Source organism: Nicotiana sylvestris, chromosome 5, assembly GCF_000393655.2.
Source record: "Nicotiana sylvestris chromosome 5, ASM39365v2, whole genome shotgun sequence".
Lineage (NCBI taxonomy): Eukaryota > Viridiplantae > Streptophyta > Magnoliopsida > Solanales > Solanaceae > Nicotiana > Nicotiana sylvestris.
The window spans coordinates 114,923,606-114,951,546 of record NC_091061.1 but is presented as its reverse complement, the minus strand read 5'-3'; positions in this window follow the sequence as shown (position 1 = coordinate 114,951,546).

Sequence of the window (27,941 nt, the reverse complement as noted above, 5' to 3'; positions counted from 1 at the left end):
TGATGTTATTTGAGGTGTTTTGATGATTGGAACAAGTTTGAATAAGGTATTAGGATGTGTTCGTACCTTTGGTTGAGGTCCTGGGAGCCTCGGGTGAGTTTCGAGGGATTGAACGGATCTTTTTGGAGTTAAGAAAATTGCAGAAGCTGCAGGTTTAGCTGTTGTAGGTTTTTACACTTCGTGTTCGCGAGTGGACCCTCGCGTTCGCGAATAGTCAGTGGAAGTCAGTGGATTTTTGGCCTTCGCGTTCGTGAGAAGGGCTTCGTGTTCGAGGAGGTCTGGGAAGTAAAGCATCGCATTCACGAGAATGGCTTCGCGTTCGCGTAGAGGAATTTAGGTCAACTGGGTTGAGGTCAAGTTGTTCATCGCGTTCGCGGGAGAGGTAGTGCGTTCGCGAAGAGTAAGTCTGAGGAACCATCGCGTTCGCGTAAGAGGAAAAGTTGGTTAAAGTAAATTTGTGGTTCGCGAACGCGAGGGTTTGGCCGCGTTCGCGAAGAAGGAAATTGGGCCTGGGCATAAGGTTTTTAAGCTCGTCTTGTCCGCGATTTTGGGGCTTATTTCCTCCATAGCTGGTCGTTTTTGGAGATTTTTGAAGGAGATTGAAGAAAAATTCAAGGGGAAAACATTTGGAGCTAGGAATTTTGGACTAAAAACTCGATTATTATGTGAATTCCACCTAGAAAATCATGGAATCTAAGCCTAAAATTGAAGAATTAGGGATTGGAATTGGAGACCAAACATTTGGGATTTAAAGGGTCATTTGTAGATGGATTTTGATGTTTTTGATATGTATGAACCCATGGGGAGATAATTAATCTATTAGTGTAAATTTTTTTGAATTTCGAGACGTGGGCCCGGGGGTCTGGTTTTGGTAATTTCGGGATTTGTACCATTTATAGATTGTTTCGCTTGGGCTTCGTTCCCTTAGCATATTTTGACGTACTCGTTCTGATTTTGGACAGATTTAACAGGAGTGGAGGCCGATTCGAGGGGCAAAGGTGTCGCGAGCTAGAGATTTAGCCGGTTCGAGGTGAGTAATGATTGTAAATAATGTTCTGAGGGTTTGAAACCCCGGATTTGCACATCGTAGTGCTATATTGAGGTGAGACACACGCTTGATGATGAGCATGGGGTCGTGCACTATTGGGGATTGTGACTTGGTTCTTCCCGATTGATAATTTTACCGCGTATTTGATTGAAAACTATTTGCTATCATTATTGTTTGGGCTGAATGCCATATTTGGGCCTAGTGCCAACTATTTGAACCATTCAGGGCTTTTTATTGATATTTCCTCACTATTTTGACTTTGTACTTGAACTCAGTCATGTTATTTTTTCACTGTTTTCATACTCAGCCATGTTTGCTCAGTTTTAAGACTTAAATGATATTTTAAATGATGTTTGGGCTAAGAAACACTATTTTACTATTGCCCGAGGGGCTTGTGAGGATTTTTGACTGAGTAAGGCCGAGGGCCTATGTTGTGAGGAAACACTGATATTGATTTGAGGCCGAGGGCCTGAGGTATGTATGCCACGAGGTGGCTTGATTGATATGAGACCGAGAGCCTGGTTTTGATGCCACGAGATGGCTTATTATTGTGCTTGGCTGTAAGTAGCCCCTCCAGGAGTCTGCACACCCCTAGTGAGCGCGGGTATCCATTGTGATGTGAGATTGAGCCCAAGTGGCTGGTAATGTTCTGAGACGTTGCCCGATGGGCGGATTTGTTGATATTGTGCCCGACAGGCGAACTTCTATTTGTTTACTTTACCTTAATTGCCTGTCAAATTACCTGGTTACTTGTTAAAATAAGAAATTTCTAAATTTCACTAGTTTATTTCTTTTAAATGGTTTTAGTGCTTCATTATAAAAAGTCTTGTGCCTTATGTGTTTTCTTACTTTTAACCATTATTTACATTTGTTACTCACTGAGTTGGAGTACTCACTTTACTCCCTGCACCCTGTGTGCAGATTTAGGCATAGTTGGTCCCGCTCCCGAGTGCTGATTCATTCCAGCTTTAGGTGGATCTCGAGGAGTCTTTAGGTAGCTGTTGGCACTCACAGTCCGGAGCTCCTCCCTATGTTTTCTCCTTATGTCCTTAGTTCAGTATTAAACTCTATAATTACATTTGAGTATTCAGTGTTGTTAAATGCTCGTGACTTGTGACACCCCGGTTAGAACTGTGTTGAGTTGCACTTCCGCACTTTATTGATATTATCCGCTACTTAGTATTGCTAAATCATGTTTTAGACTGCTTTTATATTGTTTAACTGTTTAAAAAGTGAATTGGGTTTAATTGGCTGACCTTGTCTTCACGAGAGGCGCCATCACGACCGGGTTTGGGTTTAGGATCGTGACAGGCACAAGGATTATCAACCCTTACTTGATAGAATGCGTGCTAAATTAAACAATTGAAATGTTTGGTGGTTAAGTATGGCGGGCTGGTGCACATTAATAACTACTACTTTAAATACACTTCCAAATCACCTAATACAAATAAGTCTACTTCCCACCAAAACCCCAAAAGAAATAGACAAAATCCAAAGAGATTTCCTTTGGGGGACTACGAGGGTAAAGAAAAACAATCCACCTTATTGGATGGAATATGGTTACCAATACAAAGATCAATGGTGGATTAGATATTAAGAAAGCAAAATCTAAAAACATGGCCCTCCTAAGAAGCTTGGCATGGAGGATCCTTACTAATCCAACCTCCCTTTGGGCTCAAATTCTTATTAGCTTTTACAGGAAGAGTAAGAGAACAAATGGCAGTTCAAACACCTGGAAAAGTCTCCTCAAGGGTTGGACTGTTTGTAATAAGAGCATTAGATGGCCAGTAGATCGATATTCACATATGAACATTTGGAACTCAAACTGGATTCCGAATATTCAAAGTCTGCGTAATAATATTTCAGGATCATTAACTCAAAATGAAGAAAGATTAACTATTAAAGATATTTGGGATAATAAGGGTTGGAATTTAGGGAAAATCTCTTTTGATCTCCCTCAAATTATTACAAATAGTATTAATGCTTTAAATCCCAAATGCCAAGTCAATGACCCTAACAATCTCATTTGGAGTCTTAACCCTAGCGGTATATTCTCAACAGCCTCTTGCTACAACCTAATTGATGAGCAAACACCCCATAGCCTTACTTTTAAATGGATCTGGGACCTCAAATGTCCTAACAAGAACAAAATTTTCATATGAAAACTCTATCACAAAAGACTTCCTACAAAAGGCTACCTAGCTAAAATTGGTGTCAATATAAACCCAAACTGCCCAATATGCAAGGACAACACTGAATCGATATACCACATCTTTTGGGAATGCACAATAGCTCAAGTTTTCTGGCAATCCATAGGTGTGACAATTAACAACCATGGGTAGACTAATAATTGATTTGAATTATTACGAGATGCAAGCCCTATTAAAATATATAATTACATAACTTGGGAAGATACACTACCATTTGCTTTTTAGGCCATTTGGAACAACAAAAACCATAACAACCACAACAATACCAGTACCCACATTGATGTAAAAAGGGTGCTTTATCAAACAATGGAATACGCCTTTCTCACATCCAGGGTCTATACTTACAACAAAATCTTAATGATTCATGTAAATGGCAGCCCCCACCAGGCTGGTTTAAGGTCAATATTGATGGTGCCTTCAGAAGCAACTGTCTAGAAGGAGGTATCAGCGGAGTCATTCTTGACTATAAGGGAAAATGGCGGACAGGTTACCATAAGAAAATTCAAGCAACATCACTAATACAAACAGAACTTCAAGCATTTCAACATGCACTTCAACTAATTATCAGGGAACACATATTCCCAGTTGAAGTAGTAACTGATGCCACAGAGATCATAGGTTTTCTTCATGATGATTATCCAACTTACAATAACTTAATTTATGAATGCAAGTGGTTAACGGACGAGGCATCCAGACAGGGGACAATCACATTGAAGCATAGCTTCCATGAAGGGAATATGATGGCTCATCTTTTGGCGAAAGCAGCACTAATGCAATGTAGCTACAATAAATTTTGTATCTTTATTTTACCGCCTGAATTTGTTATAGATGTCTATGACAAAGATCAGGATGACTATGTATATGTTAGAAGTTGTTCTAGGGACCAATGTGGTCATATGGCTGCTTTAAGTAATGACAATGCCTTTCAAAGCATAATATTAGCCTATGATGACATATGTACTAATGATAATGTTAACGGGCATGAGCCCTAGTTATGTTTAATATAAGTACCTTTAATGTTCAAAAAAAAAAAAACACATCCCACATTTTAATTTTAATTTATGCAAATCAAAGTGCAAATTACTAATGATTTTCATGAGTAATCTTTTAATGTGTTGTCTGAGGGTATACAAAGGGAAGTTTATTATTGTTAAGATTATAAAATATTTGTACTCTAATTATAGTTACATCAGAAGGAATTTCCGTGTTTGTAATGCTAATGGCCAGTGATGGCTTGGATGTGGTTCAATGCTTGTGGGTAGGGGTGTACAAATCGAACTGAAAAATTATACCAAATCGAAAAGTCAAACCAAATTAATTAAAAAAACCCGATTAGGTTTGGTTTGGTATTGAATAATAAAATTCGAACCAAACCGATATATAATTTTTATATATACTTTTAAGATTTTATATAGAATTTTCTTTAAAAAATATCTAGAAATATTTGAAATTCTCTTACGGGATATAATATTTAATAGAATATGAAGTGCTTCATATTTATTAACATTAAATAATGGGTTGTATGATCACTTTCTTATCAAGTGTTACAGAAATGCATTAATCTGTTTGTTCTTCCATATTCATATCATATATTAAGATCTATTAAATTCTTATATCTTTTTCAAATGCGAAGTGATTATTATTATTTAGGTATCATATTGATTTTTATGTTTAATTACTAAATTCAGTTAACCTTGAAAGTGTACATTAATGAAAAATTATTGTCAAACGACTAAAAAAATAACTATTATGTGTTACTAAGAAAAATTTCCTATAAGAATATTTTAACAGATAATATGTTTGTCAATTTTTTATATTTTTACTAAACATATATTTAATTATAAAAAATTTAACAAAGTTAGATTGAAATAACATTTAAGTAACAAAAAATTCGAAAAACCCGAATAACCCGATAAAATCGAACCAATCCAAACCGATATAGTTGGTTTGGTTTGGTTTTAATAAAAACCGAACCAACCCGGTCCATGTACACCCCTACTTGTAGGTTGTGGCACAGAAAGTCTCGTCCATCTTCTTGACGTGAAGATAACGGAGAATAGCTTTTACCGAGGAAGAAAGAAGCTTGTTATATCACGGAGAATACCATTGTTTATAGGGAAAATTTCACGTAAGAACAACTGGGATCCCTACCTTTTAATTTTATAGCCCATATTTCAATTTACAACCAACTAGCCCAAAAATAATAGGCTAAGATTCAACATCCAACTCCAATAAGTTCTCGAAATTAAAATTTAATTTTTAAAAAAGATTGCTCAAGCTTTTAAGTTAATTTTCGAATCAGTAACTGTAACTCAAATATTAGTTCAACAAATTAAATCCATTTGGGTGGTAAAAATTAGATTTTTAACAAACTTAAATATGTGGGTTTAGATTCCGAAATTAATTTTGTGAGAAATTTGGAATTGTTAGAAATATTATAAGGAGGTTGTATAATATAAAATTTGAAGTCATTTAATGGAGATTTGGACTGGTTTTGAACAAGAATTACAACTGAAAATCGTGGAAGAAGTTGGTCTACAGACGCTTGTATAAAGGTGTATAAGAAGTGTTTATACACTCATATACACTATGATACATGATTATACATAATTATACAAAAAACTGACTTCGTCACTTTCCTTGCGTCTTTTCTGAAATTTAACTCAAATCTTGCTCAAATCTACTCCAAATCATTTCACATTTAAATTTTTAACCCTTTTTGATATTTTCAATCAATTGGAACAACACCCAATTCAAACAACTAAGAAACTCAAAAAATGCTATTTTCGTAAGTAAAGCTTTGAATTGCCTTCAATAGTGGACTTCTACTCTTCAATTTTCTTATATTGCAACCAGGTGACCAAGGGGGAGAAACAGTAATAGCGGATGCCCCCTTGAAGCATATGTAGAAGATGTGAGAAGAAAAGAGAGTGAAAGCAATGGTTGTGAGAATACATATTTAACTCTATAGCTTTTAGAAGCAATGGTTGTAAGAACACAGATTTTGAATTTGCTAGTGCTTTCAAAATATGTACAATATCGACTAGATCGAATAAAACTTAAAAATATGGGCCAAATTTATTATGGTGTGATGTCAAGTGTATTTTCTTGTAATTCTTTTCTTAACATTATTATTTAAGATTATATGGTAGTTGACTACGGTAAAATACAATAATAATTATAGTAGATGTGTGTCATTTCACATTTGTTCATTAGTCCGTGCGGGTAAGCTTTACCGAGGAAGAAAGAAGCTTGAGAAAAGAGGCTTGATACGTAAGTTAGAGAGAATCTCAATAGAAATATATTAGGAATATGAAAAGTTGTATATAATTTAATTAAATATTAAAATGTTGAAATTTTTTTTTGTTATTTTTTAAATGTAATTATAATTCTTTTAAATAAGTTTGAAAGAAGTTGTATTTTGTGTAAATTCTTCAAATATGTAAGAATATGAGTCACTTGAACTTCATTTTTTTGGTACTATAATTCTGAGAAAAAAAGAAGCTATTACATTCTTACATCTTACTAAATATTATTTAATGGTCAATCTATCGAACTAGATCTGCTGAAATTTAGACCTTAATTAATATGTCTTTAGTTACCTTAGATCTAAAATTTTCCAAACATGCACTTCTAGAAATACGCATGGGAAAAATGTGGCATAATGAAATTATGGGTTAATCATCACTCAACTATGTTTCAAGTTCACTAAAGTCACTTAACTATTTTTCTTAAGAGTAACTAAACTTTCACATTGTCACTTAAAAATCATTTTGGCTCATACCAAAAATATGACATGGCATAAAATTTAATGAGAAAAATCTAAAAATAAATGGCACATAAACTTAAATGGACTATACCCACTCTAGATCCATTTCTTTCTTAATGTAATTTGACCCATAACGCAAATGCTTTCAATAAAAAAATATTAAATTTCACATTAGTTTAAAATGATTATCCTATACTACAAAATTCTTGCATTTTTCTGTTACATAATATCTATTTATAATTATTCTATACTAAAAAAATTCTTATCGTGTTTGTATGCCTCATTCGAGTCGTTTTATAAATCTGCTGAAGTTAAAATACAATTGTATCCAACTCACATAACATATTTATAATTTTCTAGTGAAATTAAAATAGTATTGTATTCATCTTACGTAACATATTAATGTATTATAAGCATACAAGAATAATAATAAGACTAATAAGAGTCTATTTTCACGATGAACATGCAATTACAGACAACCTATTGCAATTGTTTGGACAAAAAAAATATTATATTTGTACGATAAAAACCCCACAAAAAAATCACAAGACCTAATTTTATTAGGGGTGTGTGTTTTACTCCATATTGAAATCCATTTGGGTTATGGGTCAAATCAAATTAAGGGGGAAATGGATCTAAATTCTAAAGTGGGTGTGGTCCATTTAAGCTTATGTGACATTTATTTTTGAATTTTTCTCATTAAATTTTATGTCATATCATATTTATGGTAGGGTTTTGAGCCAAAATGACTTTTAAGTGACAATGCGAAAGTTTAGTTACTTTTAAGTGACAAAAAATAATTGAGTGACTTTAGTGAAATTGAAACATAGTTGAGTGATCATCAGTGAAATTAACCCTGAAATTATCGGCCTGGGTCAAATTTCTATTATTGGACAGGAAATTCACATCATGGTAAGGGTATACTCTAAAAAATTACGTTTAGCCAGTGAATGTGATTATCAAAGGTAGGCAAAGACCCAATCCAATGCCAAGGTTATGCCAGAATTCAGACCCAGAAAATAAAAGGTTATGCCAGAAATTTTGGCGATATATGTTACATTCAATGAGAATGTGCAACAACGTTTCACCGCTAGACCTACAGGAAGAGTATTGCTTTTAAATAGAATCTTGTTGATTGTGGTAGCATAATTTGAAGAACTTTGGGTGTTGGTACGAAGGAAAATATTTTCTAATTTTTTCATGTTTAGTTGGCTTAAATATTTTAAAAAATATTTTCCTCATCAACTCATTTTTCTCTAATTGAAGGAAAATATTTTCCGTATCAAAAGAAGGAAAAATATTTTCCAAAATTCTTTTCTAACCTTCCTTCCATTCCCCATCCCACCAACCCCCACCAACCCACCCCCACCCCACCCCACCCCAACTCCACCCACCCCATCCACGCCCCACCCCCATCCCACCTCCACCATTACCCCCACCCCACCCTAACTCCACCCACCCCATCCTCGCCCCGCCCCCATCCCACCTCCACCATTACCCCCACCCCCACCTACCCTAAATAGAAATATTATTAATAGTATTTTCTTTTCATATTATAGATAGAGTATTTTTTTTCATTTCAACAAATGAGTATTTTCTTTTCGCGATATAATTTTTTTTTTTTTTTATCAAAGTACTTTTTTTTATGATGTAGAAAAAATATTTTATTTCATCAACAAAATGATGTAGTAAAAATATTTTCTTTCATTTCAACAAAATGATACAGTAAAAAGTATTTTCTTTTATTTCAACAAAAAGAGTATTTTTTTCACGACGTAGAAAAGTATTTGTTTCATTTCAACAAAATGAGAATTTTCTTTTCATGATGTAGAAAAAGTATTTTTTTTATTTCAACAAAATGAGTACTTTATTTTCATGTTGTAGAAAAAGTATTTTTTTCGTTATGGAGCACAAATTTCAACGTTATTTTTGTTTAAAAAATAAAGCAATACATTAGTTCATTTGGATTTGTATGAATTTTAGAAGAATAATTAAATTCCTGAAAAAAATAGTCATGAAAATGTTGGGTATTTAGGAGGGAGGAGAGAGCACATAAAATATAGGGACTTGGGGGAAGGGAGTAGCGTAAACAATTGTTTGTCTAAAACTTATTTTCTACTCTATAACCAAATACTAAAAATATTTTTTGAAAAAATATTTTATCTCACCAACCAAACAAGAAAAAATAAGTGATAAAAGCACTCATATTTTAGGAAAACATTTTCGTTCGTACCAAACACACCCTTAATCTTACTTGATGTAGACTTAATAATTCTGTTAACCAACTTGGAGCCGAAGACAGCATCATTTTTAACATCGATAGGTTCCACTAGGACATTCTTAACCTCTTTTTTTTCTAATCAGAGAATATTTATTAAGCAGAAAATTAAGTAGTGTTATTACAATATCGAACTGATCTTAACGATTCAGTCCCTAAATAGTCTTTGCGGAATATTAAAGAAGCAAATAAAGGTGGTTTGTCCCAAAATGAGTCTTCGCAGTCAACATAGATATGTGATCCCAGTTACTCCCACAATTTTCTAAGGTGTACGACACTTTGTTCCCTTCATGGTAAATGTGCCTAACGAGCGGGTGGTCTATTGTGACTATGAGGAACCTGCAGCCATGTAGAAGATTAATGTAAGCTCTTGTATCTATAGTGTGTTGCAGTAAGGAGATTAATACTTGGCAGTCCGTCTCCACTATTAGCGGAGTTCAATTTTTTTGTGAAAGCGAGTTCTAATCCCTTATGTAGGGCAATTATTTAAGCATGTAGTGGCGATGAAGCAAATATATGGCTGGAGAATCCATCAATCTAGTTTCCTTGGGAATCTCTGATTATTCCACCAACTCCTCCATTGTTGGAGTTTTTTTATGTACACCATCGATATTTAGTTTATAGATATTGGGTGGGGGTGGTGTCCATCTGATGGGTATTTTGGTGAATTGTGGTTTTAGATTCTTGTGGTTGGTAAGGTCGAAATATTACAGTGTTTAAAAAATTATTTTATCACTATTTATCATTGTGGAAGATTTGTTAAAGATGTTGTGATTGCGGTTAAGCCATATTTGCCACAGTATAATTGGTGTTAAAATTGATAAAGGGATTTGTGTGTTATCTGGTAGGTTAGTATTGTTTTTTGCTGTACACATATTTTTTATCTAGTCTAGTGGATTAGATATGTATTGATGTTTAAAACTCCCCAAAAAGAGAGGTTCTTTGGGCAGAAGAAGAATATGTGGTGTATGTCTCCCTCAGTGCCACGGTGAGGGCAATAGTTTGAGGTTATTATGTTCCTTTGGTTGAGTATTGTGGTTGTTGGAAGTCGTTGGTGTACTATAAGACTTACTCGCATACTATGACTCGACCACAATGCATAGGTGCTCGTCACCTCACCTATACATTGTACTCAACATCCAAACACGTAGCAACTAGGCAAATAATACTTAATCCCTCAAGCCAAGATTAACCATGACACTTACCTTGCTTCAACGGCCAACTCAATACTCAATTGCAACTTTTCCCTTCACACAAGCCTCCGAGCCAATAGAATCTAGAGAATTACCAACCAAATAATTCAATTTAAGCCTTAGGAACTTCTCACGATAGCAAAGGATTTAATTTAGGCCATTTTTGAAAAAGTCAACACCCGGGCCCGCTTGGTCTAAACCCAAAATTCGGACCAAAACCCAATTACCCATTCACCTTCGAGACCAGATATGTAATTGATTTTGGAATCCGACCTCAATTTGAGGTCTAAATCTCCAATTTATCAAATCCCTAGGTTCTACCCAAAAATTCCCAATTCTACCATGAAAATCTTAGATTTTAGGTTGAAATCTTATAAAATGAAGTGGAAGATTAAAACAAACTAGTTTAGAATCACTAACTTATGATTTGGGAAAGAAAAGGTCTTTGGAAAATCGCCTCTTGTGTTTTAGGTTTTGAAAATTTAAAGAATGAATCAAAAATTCCGTCCAAAAGTCATTTTGATTAGTTGTAGGTGTCACAGTTGCGATCCAGGGATCGCAAATACGAGCCCCGCAAATGCGAAGAACCTATCGCAAATGCGAAGGTCTCCCCATTCCAGCTTTCATCGCAAATGCGAGGAAAATCTCGCAAATGCGAGCCTGGCCTTCCGCAATTGCGACCAATTGATCGCAATTGCGATTACTGCCTTCCCAGATTCCCTTCGCAAATGCGAAGGAAAGTTTGCAATTGCGAACACTAGTGGCCCAGCTTCTCCTCGCAAATGCAAGAATTAGCTCGCAAATGCGGAACCTATAGAGGTCGCATATGCGATTCCTGATCTCGCATTTGCGAGATCAAAGGCCTACACCAGCAATGTTCGAAGTCCTATTTTCACTCCGTAGCCTCTCCGAAACTCACCCGAGCCCTCGAAGCTCCAAACCAAACATGCACACAAGTTATAAAACATCATACAAACTTGTTCTTACGATCAAATCGCCAAAATAACACCTAGAACTATGAATTTAGCACAAAATCAAATGAAATTTTCAAGAAAGCTTTGAAACTTCTAATTTCTCAATCGGACGTCCGAATCATGTCCAACCAATTTTGTTTTTCATCAAATTTCACAGTCTAGTCATAAATGTGATACTGGACCTATACCGGGTTCCGAAACCAAAATACTGACCAGATATGCAAAAAGTCAGACCTTGGTCAAACACTTCCATTTCATTAAGCCTTTAACTTTCAAATTTCGACAAAGTCCGATATCTCGGGCTAGGGACTTCCGATTTCAATTTCAGGCATATAACCAAGTCTCAAATTATAATATTGACCAATCGGGACCATCAAACACGAATCCGGGCCCATTTACCAAAAATATTGACCGAAGTCAACTCAAATGAAGGTTTTTAGGCAAAATTTCTTATTTTCATCATTTTTTAACATAAAAGCTTTTTAGAAATATGCCCGCACTGTGCACGCGAATCTAGAAGGATAAAAATGAGATTTCTAAGGCTAAAAAGCATAGAATTGAGTTCTAAAATACAAGATGTCCTTTCGGGTCATCACAACAAAGTCCAGATAAGCAATTAAGACACGTGGACATATTGTTCTAAACTAAACAGGATAATTACATATGATCGTGTAGCTCAATTCAAGGAAACCACATATTTTACTTAATAAAAACAGAGTTTTTTAACAAATAGCCTGTGTACACACTCGTCACTTCACGTACATAGTGTTCACATATCAAACAGTACAAAATCCTAAGAGGAGTTTCCTCACACAAGGTTAGACACGCCACTTACCTCGAACCAAGCTCAAATCCATCTGTGACAATGCTCTTTCCATGAATATCTGGTTCCGGATGGCCCAATTCTAGCCAAATCAATTACATAACATAAATATAGCTACAAGAAACTAATCTATCTAATGAAATCAAAGCTAAGGCAAGAAATCGAAAAAATCGCCCAAAATGCCTCCCCGGGCCCACATTTCGGAATCGGGTAAAAGTTACCAAATATGAAAACTCATTCACTCACGAGTTCACTCGTACCAAAATTATCCAAATCCGATGTCTAAATCCCAATAAAAAACTCAAAAATTCGGTTGGGGAACTTTTCCCCTATTTTCCCAACCTTTCAATCTAACTCTGAAATTAAATGGAGAAAACAATTTTAGATTAATGAAATACAACTATAAACGAGTTAGGAATTGTTACCCCAAAGCTCTCTCAGACAATCCCTCAAAGAATCGCCAATCTCTGAGCTCCCAAGTCCAAAACCGGAGAATGAATTCAAATCCCTCGAAGCTCTCTCTTTTCTGCCCAGCGAACTCGCATCTGCGAGCCTTTAACCGCATCTACGGTCTCACACTTGCTGGAAATCCATTGCATGTGCGGAAGTCTCTTATTTACTCAATGGCCGCATCTGCAATTAGGTGGCCGCACCTGCGCACGCGCACCTACGGTAAGTCTCCCGCTTCTGCGGTCCTTAACCGCTTCTGTGAACACCCTAGCGCATCTGCGGGCATCATAGATACAGAATTCTCCTCGCACTTGCAATCCCAGCCTGGGCCATCCAAATCCGCTTCTGTGCTTGCTTCTCTGCCTTTGTGAGTCCGCACCTACAGTTTCCCCATCGCATATGCAAAAACACTAGATGCCTGAAACTTCAGCAATGGCCTATGTCCAAATTTCAACCCGTTGGGCATCCGAAACATACCAGAGGCCCCCGGGACCTCAACCAAATATACATACCAATTCTAAACACCATACAAACTTAGTCGAGCCTTCAAATAACATCAAACAACTCTAAAAACACAAATCACCCTCCACTCCAAACTTAATGAACTTGAAACTTCCAAATTCGAGAACCGATGCCGAAACCAACAAAGCCACATCCGATTAACACAACATTTTTCACACAAGTCATATTTAACCATACGGACCTATTCCAACTTCTGGAGTTAGATTCTGATCTCTATATCAAAAATTCCACTATCGGTCCAAAACTCCAAAAATTTGACTTTCACCATTTTAAGCCTAAATGAGCTACGAACCTCCAAAAAATAATCTGGACACGTCCTAAGTCCAAAATCACCTCACGGAGCTAACGGAACCGACATAACTCCATTCTAGAGTCATCTTCACACAGTTCTGACTATGGTCCAAATCCTAAGGCTTAAACGTCCGTTTAGGGACTAAGTGTCCGAAAACACACCAAAACCAAAACAAAACCTCCCGGAAAGTCACAATTGCAGAAAATAGATGTGGGGAGGAAGTTAATAGGGGTTCGGGGCTCTAACTCTCAAAACGACCGACCAGGTCGTTACATCCTCCCCTTCTTAAAACAATCATTCATCTTCTAACGAGCATAGAGACATACCTAAAGTGGTGAAAAGATGAGGGTGACGACTGCAAATTTCCTACTCGGTATCCCAAGTTGCCCCTCGACCAGCTGACCCCGCTACTGAACCTTTACTAATACAATGTTCTTTGACCTCACCTTTCGAACCTGCCTGTCCAAAATAGCTACTGGTTCCTCAACATAGGATAGATCCTTGTCCAACTGGACTAAGCTGAAATCCAACACATGAGTCGGATCGCCGTGATACCTCCAGAGCATCGAAACATAAAATACTGGATGAACTCCAGCTAGGCTGGGAGGTAAGGCAAGCTCATAAGCAACTTCCCCAACTTGCCGCAACACCTCAAAGGGACAAATAAACATTGGGCTCAGCTTGCCCCCCTTTCCGAACCTCATAAAGCCCTTCACAAGAAAAAACCCAAAGCAAGACCCGCTCTCCGACCATGAATGCAACATCGCAAACCTTCTGGTATGGATAACTCTTCTGTCTGGACTGGGTTGTGCGAAGTGTATCCTGAAAACCTTAACCTTCTCTAAAGTATCCTGAACCAAGTATGTGCCCAATAATTTGGCCTCGCCTGGATCGAACCAAACCACTGGGGACCGACACAACATACCATACAAAGACTCATACGGTGTCATCTGAATGCTTGACTGATAAGTGTTGTTGTAGGCAAACTTTGCAATGGGCAAGAACTGATCCCAAGAATCTTCAAACTCCATCACACACGTACGGAGCATATCCTCATGAATTTGAATAGTGCGCCCAGATTGCCCGTCCGTCTGAGGGTGAAATGTCGTGCTCAACTCTACCCGAGTACCCAACTCATATTGTACGGCTCTCTAGAACCGTGATGTAAACTGCGTGCCCCAATCAGAGATGATAGATACTAGAACACCATGAAGTTTGAAAATCTCACGGATATAAACTCGAGCCAGCTGCTCGGAAGAATAGGTGGTCACCACAGGAAGGAAGTGAGTTGACTTGGTTAGTCTATCCACAATCATCCAAACTGCATCAAACTTCAGCTAAGTCCGTGGGAGTCCAACAACGAAATCCATAGTGATCCCCTCCCTCTTCCACTCTAGAATCTCTAACCTCTGCAGCAATCCACCCAACCGCTGATGCTCATACTTCACCTGCTGGCAATTTAGGCACCGAGCAACATACTCCACTATGTCTTTCTTCATCCTCTTTCACCAGTAATGCTGTCTCAAATCCTGATACATCTTGGCGGCACCCGGATGAATGGAGTACCATGAGATGTGAGCCTCCTAAAGGATCAACTCATGGAAGGCATCTACATTAGGAACACATAGCCTTTACTAGATCCTTAATGCGCCATCATCCCCAATAGTGACCTCCTTAGCATCACCGTGCTAGACAGTGTCACTAAGGACAAGCAGATGGGGGTCATCATACTGATGCTCCCTGATACGATCATAAAGAGAAGACCGAGAGACCACACAAGTCAATACTCTACTAGGCTCATAAATATCCAATCTCACCAACTTGCTGGCTAAGTCCATGACATCCAACGTTATGGGCCTCTCTGCTGCTAGTAGATAAGCTAAACTCCCCAAACTCTCTACCCAACGACTCAGGACATTGGCCACCATATTGGCCTTCCCAGGGTGGTACAAAATGGTGATATCATAATCCTTAAGCAGATCTAACCACCTCCTCTGATGCAAATTAAGATCCTTCTGCTTGAACAGATGCTGTAAACTCCGGTGATCAGTGTAGATCTCACAAGGGACACCATACAAATAGTGCCTCCAAATCTTCAAGGCATGAACAATTGCAACTAACTCAAGGTTGTGGACAGGATAGTTTTTCTTATGCACCTTTAGCTGTCTGGATGCGTAGGCATCACCCTACGGTCCTGCATCAACACCGCGCCGAGGCCAACTCGCAACACATCACAATAAACTGTATAAGATCCCGACCCTGAAAGCAATACCAATATCGGGACTGTAGTCAAATCTCTCTTGAGATTCTGAAAGCTCCTATCACACTCCTCTGTCCATCTGAACGGAGCACCCTTTTGGGTCAGCCTGGTCATCGACGCTGCAATAGATGAGAACCCCTCAACAAATTGACAGTAATATCCTGCCAAACCTAGGAAGCTTCGGATCTCTGTAGCTAAGGATGGTCTGGGCCAACTCTGTACTGCTTCCACTTTCTTCGGATCCACCTTGATCCCTTTACTCGATACCACATGACCCAAGAATGCCACGGAATCTAACCAAAACTCACATTTAGAGAACTTTGCATATAACATCCTTTTTATCTCAAGGTCTGATGCACTGTCCTCAAGTGATGCTCATGATCTTCCCAACAACGAGAGTACACCAGAATGTCGTCAATAAAGACAATGACGAATGAGTCAAGATAAGGCCGAAATACACTATACATTAAATGGAGAAATGTTGCTGGGGCATTGGTCAGACCAAATGACATCACAAGGAACTCGTAATGGCCATGCCGAGCCCTAAAAACGGTCTTCAGGATATCTAGCTCCTGAATCTTCAACTGATAATAACCTGAATGCAAGTCAATCTTGGAAAACACTCGGGCACCCTGTAACTGATCAAATAGGTCATCAATACGCAAAGGGTACCGGTTCTTCACTGTAACTTTGTTTAACTAGCGATAATCGATGCACATACGCATAGAACCATCCCTTTTCTTCACAAACAAGACGGGAGCACCCCAAGGTGACACACTGGCCGAATGAAGCCCTTATCAAGCAATTCTTGCAAATGTTCCTTCAACTCTTTCAACTCGGAGGGGCCATATGATAAGGAGGAATAGAGATGGGCTGAGTGCCCGGCAACAAATCAATACCGAAGTCAATATTTCTATCGGGTGGCATATCTGGAAGATCAGCTGGAAACACATCAGGGAAATCCCTCACTAGTGGGACTGACTCAACTGTAGGGGTATCAATATTGACATCTCTTACATAAGCTAGATACGCGTCACACCCCTTCTCAACCATTTGTTGAGCTTTAAGAAATAAAATAACTCTGTTGGAAGTGTAATCTAAGGTACCCCTGCACTCTAATCGCAGTAAACCTAGCATAGCCAATGTCACGATCTTGGCGTGACAATAAAGAATAGCATAATTGGTCGACAACCAGTCCATGAACAAAATAACATCAAAATCTACCATGCTGAGCAATAATAAATCGGCTCTAGTCTTAAAACCACTAAGAGTAATCAAACACGACCGATACACGCGGTCCATAACAAGAGAATCTCCCATAGGAGTAGACACATATACAAGAGAACTCAAAGAATCACCGAGATACGCCCAATTGCTGGGTATACTAAGATGACACATAAGAATAAGTGGATCCTGGATCGAATAGAACTGATGCATCTCTACGACAGACCGGAACAATACCTGTAATGATAGAATCGGAAGCAACAACCTCTATACGAGCAAGAAGGGCATAGTATCTGGCTTGGCCTCCCCCTCTTGAGCGACCTCTACCTCCCCGACCTCCACCTCGAGCTGACTGAGCATGTGAGGCAGCAACTGGTGCTGTAATCATAGCTTGAGGGCCTAGTGGAGGATGTTGTGGCTGAGAAGTTTATGGAGGTGCGCCCCCTAAGTCTGTGGCAATCCCTCACCATATGGTGAGTGTCTCCACACTCAAAACAAGCTCTGGGAGGACATGGCAGTTGTGACTGGCTTAGGCCAGGTCTGCTAGACTGACCGCTGATAGCACCCCGTGCAGGAGGCACACTAGATACTAGAGGTGCATAATAAGGCTCCTGAGGTCTAAGAGGAGCTAAAATACCACTGGCAGTTGGAAGAGCTGAATGAACGGGGTAACTCACATTACCCCTACTATGACGAACTGCAACTGGGGCACGGGCACCAAAATAATGGCTCGACTCTCGAGAACTCTTGGCCTCTCTCTCCTCCCTATCCCGAGCAAGCATGCCCTCTACTCTCCTAGCAAAACTCACCACCTGCTGATACAAGATATCCATCTCTAACTCCCGGGCCATGCTAGTCCTGATATTGGGAATGCGTCCCTCAATAAACTGACGGACACTCTCTCAAAATGTAGAAACCAAGGCCGGTGCATGTCTAGTAAAGTCACTGAAATGGACTACATACTGTGAAACAGTCATAGCAACCTGGCACAACTGCTCAAAATCCACGCGCCATGCATTCCTAAGGCTCTGAGGAACATACTCTCTCAAAAACATGTTCAAGAACTGAGTCCATGTAAGGGAAGCTGCCTCAACCAGACTGTCCAATTCATAAGCACACCGCTACTAATATGCTACTCCTCGAAACTAAAAGGCAGTGAAAAAAACCCCACTCGATTCTGCTATGCTCATAGTACAGAGGATACGATGGCACTCCTCCAGAAATCCTTGAGCATCCTCTTATTATAGACTACTGAATGTAGGAGGGTCGTACTTCTTATACCTCTCAAGCCTACATTGCTCCTCCTCTGAAATTGTTTCCCTACCCTCGGGCTAAGATGGGGCTAAAGGTGGTATCGGTATAACCTCTAAAATCTGATCAACCTGAATCCGCTGCTCGGGGTGCGGGCGACAGGAGTCTGTGCTCCTCCCCCAACCTGAGATGTGGCTGGAGCAAGTGGAATCAATCCTGCTTGAGCTAGAGTACTATACATGCTCATGAACTGTCCAAGGGTTTTCTGAAGAGCTAGAGTAGTAGTAGTATGCGTATCAGGTGTCAGTGCTCCGACTGGAGCTACTGGTGGCTCATCTATAGCAGCTCGCTCAGGTGCTCTGGCTGTACTACGTGGGCATCCTCGGCCTCTAACCCCAACCCCAACCTCGGGCGGCTCTAGTAGGGGGAGCAGGTGCCTGGTAATCTCCGATAGCACGTGTCCTCATCATTTGTGAGAGAATAAAAGATAGAGGTTTAGAATTTCGAAGTCAACAATTTCGCACGACAAGGAATCAATAGAAGTGAAATTTTTACTAATAGTTCCATAGCCTCCAGAAAATAAGTAGAGACATCTCCGCGAGACTCTAATAAATCGGCTTGTAACTCACGACTCCTATGAACCAAGAGCTCTGATACCAACTTGTCACGATCCAATTTCTCCCTTCGTGAGTTATAGTGATGAGACCTAGTCTCTAAGACTAGGTAGCCTAACACTTTGCGAAAATGAAATAAAAGCATGAACATTAACTACTAACAGTAACAAATATCTAATAAGCAATTGAATGCCACTCAACATATACAATTATCACCTCTGAAATGCACCAAACAATTCCCAGAACCCGGAATACCGTAAGTCACAATCTATTAAGAAGTCTTAACTGTTATATACATTATCTCTACAGAAAGAAGGAAAAATGAACATAGGGGGATAGAGGGGGACTCTGAGAATCTGCGGGCGCGGGCACATGTACCTTTTAGTCTCCAATAAGTAGCAGCGACTGCAACTAGTGATGGGGTTGGTAAAATGAACCTGGATCTGTACACAAAAAACATGTGCAAGAAAGGCATGAGTACATAACAATGATACCCAGTAAGTGCCAAACCTAACCTCGGTCGAGTAGTGACGAGATCAGGTAAGGGTCTTACTGGTATAAATATAATGAAATAAGACATAATGAAATATCTCAGTAAAAATAGATGCGGAAGTCTAACAAATATTGAATAAATGAAAGAAAATAGCTCATAACACAGTGATAACAACATGGGATCTCCCGAGATACCGTCTTGTAGTCCAAAACGTAAATGTGCATGGGGATCTCCCGGAATACTGTTCCGTAGTCCCAAAGTAAATATGCAGAACAGGGGGATCTCCCGGGATGCCGTTCCGTAGTCCCAAAGTAAATAAGCAGTACAGGGGGATCTCCCAAAATACCGTTTCGTAGTCCCAAAGTAAATGTGCAGTACAAGGGGATCTCCCGAAATATCGTTCCATAGTCCCAAAGTAAATATACAGCTCAAATAATAGAATTACAACTACAACACGAAAAGCCTACAGTTTAGACTAAGTACAAGTCATTGAAGAAGCAAGAAATTCACTAAGCATGCTGCGCAGAGTCCAGATAAGCAAATATGACATGTGGACATATTCTTCTAAACTAAACAAGATAATTACATATGATCGTGTAGCTCAATTGAAGGAAACCGCATATTTTATTTAATGAAAATCGAGTTTTTCAACAAATAGCCCGTGTACGCACTCGTCACCTCACGTGCATGGCGCTCACATATCAAACAGTACAAAATCCTAAGAGGAGTTCCCCCACACAAAATTAGAAAAGTCACTTACCTCGAACCAAGCTCAAAGCAATCCGTCACCATGCTCTTTCCATGAATATCCGGCTTCGGATGGCCCAAATATAGGGAAATGAATTACAAAACATAAATATAGCTACAAGAAACTAATCTAAGTAATGAAATCAAAGCTAAGGCAAGAAATTGGAAAAATCGCCCAAAAAGCCTCCCCGGGCCCACGTCTCGGAATCGGATAAAGGTTACCAAATATGATCATTCATTCACTCACGAGTTCACTCGTACCAAAATTATCCAAATGTGATTTTTAAATCCCAATAAAAACTCAGAAATTTGGTTGGGGAACTTTTCCCCTATTTTCCCAACTTTTCAATCCAAATCCGAAATTAAATGGAGAAAACAACTTTAGATTAATGAAATACAACTAAAAACGAGTTAGGAATCGTTACCCTAAAGATCTCTCTAAAAAACCCTCAAAGAATTGTCAATTTTCGAGCTCCTAAGTCCAAAAATGGAGAATGAATTCAAACCCTCAAAACTCTCTCTTTTTTTGCCCAGCGAACTCGCTTCTATGAGCCTCCAACAGTATCTGCGGCCCACACATGCGGAAAATCCATTGCAGTTGCAAAAGTCACTTAAGTCCTCAAGGGCCGCATCTGCCATAAGGTGGACGCACGTGTGCGCGGGCACCTGCGGGAAGTCTCCCGCTTTTGCAAACACCCTAGCGCATCTGCGGGCATCGCAGATGCGGAATTCTCCTTGCACCTGCGATCCCAGCCTGAGTTGTCCAAATCCTCTTTTGCGCTTGCTTCTCTGCCTTTGTCATCCCGCACCTGCAGTCTCCTCACCACTGGTGCGAAAACTCCAGATGCCTGAATCTTCAGCAATGACCTAAGTCCAAATTTCAACCCGTTGAGCATTCGAAACACACCTGAGGCCCCCAGGACCTCAACCAAACATACCAACCAATCATAAAATACCATACAAACATAGTTGAGCTCTCAAATCACATCAAACAATGGTAAAACACAAATCACCCTCCAATCGAAACTTAATGAACTTGAAACTTCCAAATTCGATAATTGATGCCGAAACCAACCAAACCACGCCCGATTGACCCCAAATTTTGCGCACAAGTAATATTCAACCCTATAGACCTTTTGCAACTTCCGGAGTCAAATTCCGATCCAATATCAAAAATTCCACTACTGGTCCAAAACTCTAAAAAATTTAACTTTCGCCATTTCAAGCCTAAATAAGCTATGGACCTCAAAACACAATCCGGACACGTTCTTAAGTCCAAAATCACCTAACGAAGCTAACGGAACTCCATTCCGGAGTCGTATTCACACAGTTCCGACTATGTTCCAAATCCTAAGGATTAAACCTCCATTTAGGGACTAAGTGTCCTAAATCACTCCGAAAATCAAAATGAAACATCCCAGCAAGTCACAATAATAGAAAATAGATACGAGGGAAGCAGTTAATAGGGCTCGGGGCTCTAACTCTCAAAACGACTAGCCGGGTGGTTACAAAACCTCGAATGTACGTGATATGTGTCTGGTGTTGAGGTGACACACATGCTAGGTGACGGGCGTGTGGACGTACATCGTGTGAATTGTGACTTGATTATTTCTATGGTACTGTGTAGTCACCTAATCTTATTTGTATCCATGAAATCTCTACGTGCTAGAGTAATTGAGCTGTGATCTATGTTAGAAATCATGTCTATTTCTATATGCTTATCTTGTTGGGACCTACTAGGGTCATTTCTGCTGTTGAGTTATCTGTTTATATTGATATTACAAACTCAGTCATACGCATTTATCTACATATCATATCTTAGTCTCTGTTACCATTGATGATACATCATATTATTACTTTTGGGCTGATCTTTCATGACATTGTGAGTCAGAGAGACTGGAGAGATTAATGACTGAGTGAGGCCTAGGTCTATTTGTGAGTGATATTTATGGGAGCGGGCTGCAAGCCGCAACATGTTATGTTGATTTATGCCATGATTGGCTTATTATAGCGCTTGGGTTGAAGGAGCCCCTCCAGAGTCTGTAAACACCCCAATGAGCGCATGTACCTACTGAGTGCGAGTACCGAGCGTCGAGTGCGAGTGCCGAGTGTTTGGGAAGATTGAGTGACTGTAAGGATTGAGTGACTGTGAGGACTGAGTGGCTGTGAGGACGGAGTGACTGTAAGGACAGAGTGGCTGTGAGGACTGAGTGACTGGGATGACTGAGTGAATTGATACTCTGAGAGTATGCATATGGTTTTTATGACTGAGTCGCCTCGCATTTGACATGAACACTTGACATACTGGAATAGTGATGCATTTTTCCTCATGCTGTACGGTATCATGTCATTCATGATTTCTCACACATATTGACATATAGGCATAGAGATGTATTTTTCCTCATGCCATTTGAAAATAAAATATTTACCTATTGAAAGCTTTTCGGGAAAGTTACAGTTTCCAAACTTACTCACATTTTTGGCAATTTCGGTAAAAGATTTGGGTTTTCACTGATTTACTTGAAAAGCAGACCTATCTTTTGGAACTGTGAACAAGCTGAGCATTTTATCTCTGAGTTACTTCTTTTATTACTTTCATTATGTGTTATGAGCTATTGTTGGCTATTTGTGTTGGACTCCGACCTTTGTTCCAGCTCGTCACTACTCTCAACTTAAGGTTAAACTTGTTACTTATTGAGTACTTGGGGTTGGTTGTACTCATATTACACTTCTGCACCTTGCGTGCAGATGTTGGATGCTGATGTTGCTATGATCGACGAGAGTTGCAACTGAAGACGTACTTGCGTTCCGGTAGTAGCTGACTTTTGTTCATGGTAGCCTTAGATTCATAAAAATTTGTTTATGTACATTTCAAGTAGATGATGTATTTATTTCATACCAGTAAATTCTAATATTAGAAGCTCATGATTTGTACTACTAGTCCTTGGGAAACGTATAAGATTTAGATATTTTCTTTTACTTAAATGTCTTGTTAACTTCATTAGAATTGAATAGTTGTTAACTGACTTACCTAGCGGGTTGAGTTAGGTGCCATCACGACTAGTTGAATTTTTGGTCGTGACATGCGTGAATGCGGTTTCCCTACGAAAAAAACTCAATTAGTTAAAATGACTAAGTTATTCCGTATATGACTGTAATATACTTACGCATATTGTTTACCGTGAAAATGGTAATGACAATTAAATTTGATTGTGTGGTTCTAAAAATACGTGATCTATTTTTATGCTAGTTGTTAAGGCAATAGATGCTAAGTGAGGTATTTGGAATCAAGATGAGAGCTTAAAAATAAGATATTAACCAAACTGAGTCGCTGCTAATTGGGGCCTCGAGCTTGCTTATTCGGGGCCTCGGGGTAGAGTCCAATGTCCGTCGAGGGCGATCGATAGAGACTAACAGTTATAATAAAATTAATGACGGATCTTTTTGGCCAATAATAAGCAATAAATGAAGAACAATAAATAGAACACAATAAATATAAGCAATAAATGAAGTGATGAGATCAAGAGAATATGTTAGAGAGCAGAGAGAATATTTTTGTGTATTTAATATTGAGCAACAAGTGTCTACAAAATGACAAGGATCCCCTTTATATATGAGAGAGAATCCTAACATAGTACAAAAAATATTAATTACAAAGATACGGAGATGGTACAACTAGCTAATGCCTTGATTCGTTTTTGGAATAGTCCACTAGAATTTGTCAGCCCTATTTATGCGCCTCGGGAACTCCCCATTTTCTCTCCGCAACCGTCGGTCTGCACTGCTCCGAGGTCGGGCGTCGATGGCCCTCGAGGGATGAAACTTAATCGTGGTCTCGAGCCTTCGAGACGTGCTTACGAGGCGTCGTAACGATAGAAAATTGGACCCTCCGCTTTTACCGTATACACATATGTAAACAATGCACAATAGAAAGTAATCGTAAAGTTTAAAACAATACATTTTCATCCATCAGAATAATCTCAATTAAAACAAGGCTATCAGGTCTATAGCGATCCTGATTTTTTCAAAGCCTGACAATACAAATCTTTAATTTTCAATTCACTGACTTGCTGTTAATTTCGCTAATGAAATTTATTTAAACCACCATTAAGTCATGAAATAAACAAAGGTATTTATAAATATATATAGAAACTCCAACAAAATGCTTATAGAAACACATATAAGGCAATAGATCATCTGAAATAACTGAATTGTTATTGATGATTCTGCAAAAAATGTATGTGAGAGGTAACGATGACACATGAACAAGAATCTGTGGAAAACCCCAAGATTGGTAAACAACAGTTGCCATAGATGCCGGATTTGTTTTATATAACAAACACCGACAACAAACTTTACAGAAATTATTAATACAATCTCAACTGGAATAAAGATTTTTCATGAAATAGAAATCATATCAATCACCTCATGTAGTCCAGAGTGGCTGTTTCATATGCACACAAGGGAGAAAAAGTAGAACTATGCACTGTAAAAGTAGATAACAGATTTGACAAAACTAAGAAATCACGGTACTAAGAATCTAGGGCTGAAGAAATTGTAGATGAGGAGTTGAAATCGTAGTGAAAGATCGTGGAATTGAGACGCTAAATTTGTAGGATTGATATTATTTAGGGCGAAGGAACGACGTTATATATTAGGTTCCCAATTCCTCTATCTTTTAACAAATACAGTTTTTACAAAACAGAAATTATAATTGTTTCTTTGAAAAATAAATACCTATTTAATTGTTTTTAAATTCAAAATTTAAAATAAGAAACTAATTTTACCTAAACTAACTAATTTATCCTAAAGTTGCTGCATGAAATTTTATGAACACAACACTTGGCAATATCTCAAGGCTAACTTTCTTCTTTTTAAGGAAATGTAGGTTTTATTCCCAAAACAATTCATCTCCCCCACTAAACGTTTTTAACCTAAATAGGCCAATATCAGTAGCTCCTCCACTGCTTCACCTTCCGCCATTAATATACCTCTTGTCCTTTAATCTTGGGAAAAAATTAATCAATAATATCCACCACACTATAAAAATTTCATTGACCATGCAGAAAAAATCAATCCCATTTTCAGCAATTGACCTTCTCCAATTCCCTTTTGAGGCTATTTGAAATCTTTGATGGTCCAATTAAACTGTCTTTTAGCAATTGGTAGTGAAGCTCCACTTGTTCTGCTCGGTGTCTGTAAGGAATGAAGCACAACGATGTTATCCATAATGAGCAATTAAAAAAGCACTATCAACATTTTGTGATTCAATCTACCAACAAAGCAAATACTTGTGTAATTTAGTTATCGTCTGGACTAAAAGATTGTAGATTTTGTTATATGTGATAGGTGGGAAAGAGGAATTTGGAAGAAGGAAAAAAGGGACGGGATAAAGAATGGGAGAGGGGTCATCGGAAAAGAAGATTGGAGGGTAGGATGGTTATGAGAATAAAGAAATAGGGATAGTGTAGTGGTAGTGGCTCATTTGTAATTTACTAGTTTATTAGGTTTTTTGTTTTTTTATTAATTTTATTTTCTATTGTTTAGCTACGTGTGAAATACTAATTGGTTGTTAAAATTATTTTCGAACGTGTATCACACACGATATGGGCTGACCAGGTCAGACATTTACTTGATAGCCACTTGAAGTGTCTAACTAAAAATAACTCATCAATTGGGGTGTTTAATTGATAGTTGAGGACAACTTAAATAGTATATTTATATATTTTGCCTACAAAATATGATGGGGATGTGGAAATATATATATGCTTTGCCAGGAGATAGTTCAATGGATTGATAGTGCAACAAATTTGAAGATATTTATATGTAACCACTCCAATGCCCAACTTATGAGGCTGCTGGAATATCCATATTCTTCTTTTGCATTTGATGGTTTCAAACTAGATAGATGTTTCTAAATTGAACAAGGAAGGCCTACTTGTAGTTTATTTATTTAGTATGAAAAGGTGAACTTTCAATCACCAATTGCTGAATCTCAAGGTTCGAAAATCAATGGAAGTACATATAGTAATGATTCCAGAAGATATTTCTCACTTTTATCAGTTACTCTGTCTCCAAGAATACACACTGAAATATAAAAGGATGATAGAAAAAGATAGGTTAGGAACTTAGGATATGCTAAAGCACAGTGGAGACAGATATTTAGAAAGTGAAAGTTCCATCAGCAAAGGAAACTGTATCACAAGAGTGGGGAGATTTTATCCAAAGCATTAATTGATGCTCTAAACTAATACTCTTTCCGGTCCATAATATGTGACCAAATTTATTTTTTTATTTTTGTCCAAAATAAGTGTCCATTTATATAATCAAGAAAGAATTCAATTTGTTTTTACAAAATTATCCTTATATACATATCCCTAAAAAGTTTTCTTATTCCTCACATAAAATATTTAATTAAGGTAAGTTTAGTCTACTAGGTATTTTGTATAGAATTTAGTATTTTCTAGCATACCAAAAACAAATTAGTCGTGGACCGGAGGAAGTATAAGCAAAGTCTATATATTGTCTCATCATTTCCTTATCATTCTGCTTTGTCCCCCTTTTCTCCCACTAGTTAGTTAGTTAACATCAAAATGGTACCAACTACCAACACTTTAGACATCTTGATTATTTTAGTATTGGAGCTTACCTTTACAATTTTTTGTCGTTCCTTTACTGCTTCTTCTTCTTCTTTTTTTCGTTGAAAAAGTTGCAAGGGGTGCAAAGTTGAAAGAAAAATCTTAACAAATTTTCTAAGCCACGACGCAAGACGGAGTCCATCCCTATTCCATATTATATGCGTTAGAAATTTCTCGGAAAATAACTTTCTAGCTTAGTTTCCTGTTAAACAAAATAATGTATTAGATTGCATAGTTGCGTATATTTTTGTGCTATAAGAAAATTTATTGTAGGCTTATGGGCCACGCAGGCCGACAAATCTGGAGGATAAAGACTTGGAGAAAAAAGTTCAATGACATAAGTGATGCTTTGCATCCATGCATATTATATAGTCATCTCCACCATGGATGAATATCAACAAACATTAGGACTAAACAATCTTATTAGCAAGTTTCCATAAGAAAAATAGAAAAGACATCCATCCATTTCCTCGTCTTCCTTTTTTTTTTGTTTTTTTTTATAAAGTACATATATTTTATACTCCATCCGTTTCAATTTATTTGAACATATTTCCTATTTAGTCCGTCCCAGAAAGAATGACCCCTTTCCATATTTGAAAATAATTTATATTTATACAATGATTTGTAGCCACACAAAATATATGTGCCTCATTTTATGCCACAAGTTCAAAGGTAATTATCTTTTTTCTTAAACTCCGTGCTCAGTCAAATTGTAAAGGATAACTGTTAGTTAAGTTAACCATGGTTAGTTGGTAACCTTAGTTAGTAGTTAGTTAGAGTTAATTTGTACAGCTGGACATTAGTTGTATTCGTCGGTTAGTGAGTTAGCTAGATAAATAGAGTTGTAACCCATCATTTTCATTCTAAGCAATTGCAATCAATGTTGCTCTCGGATCCTCTCTTCTCAATTCCGTTAACTGCATTTCTTCATGCATTGATGCATAATGTTTGACATGGTATCAGAGCTATCAATTAATGTTTTAGTGGTTTTCTCAAGCATTTCGAAGAGGAAATCGAGAGAAATCGCTCAATTTTTTCCGAATCAAAACCCTAATTTTGATAAATTTGAGAGAGGATTGAGTGAAATTAGTTAGATTTTATTGATTCAAAGCTTCATTTTCATTCATTATTAATCTCGAAATATTCAGGCCGTAG